Below are 347 nucleotides of genomic sequence, written 5' to 3' on the forward strand. Positions count from 1 at the left end.
TATTTGTAAATCATGTGTTGGCTTTTTTATTCGTGACAATGAAAGTGAGGCACAAACTACTTGGAGATAATTATATGACCACTAGGGGTCAGGATTGCTTTACAGGTATGTTTTAGTGCAGGGCTGTCCAAACTCGGTCCTGGAGGGCCGGTGTCCTGCAGAGTTTAGCTCCAACCCTAATTAAACACACCTGAAGCAGCTAATCAAGCTCTTACTAGGCATACTAGAAGCGTCCATGCAGGTGTGTTGAGGCAAGTTGGAGCTAAACTCTGCAGGACACCGCCCTCCAGGACCCAGTTTGGACAGCCCTGTTTTAGTGGACTGCAACTATTTCCACCAGTGTCCTC

The sequence above is a fragment of the Barbus barbus genome, assembly GCF_936440315.1.
Source record: "Barbus barbus genome assembly, chromosome: 5".
Lineage (NCBI taxonomy): Eukaryota > Metazoa > Chordata > Actinopteri > Cypriniformes > Cyprinidae > Barbus > Barbus barbus.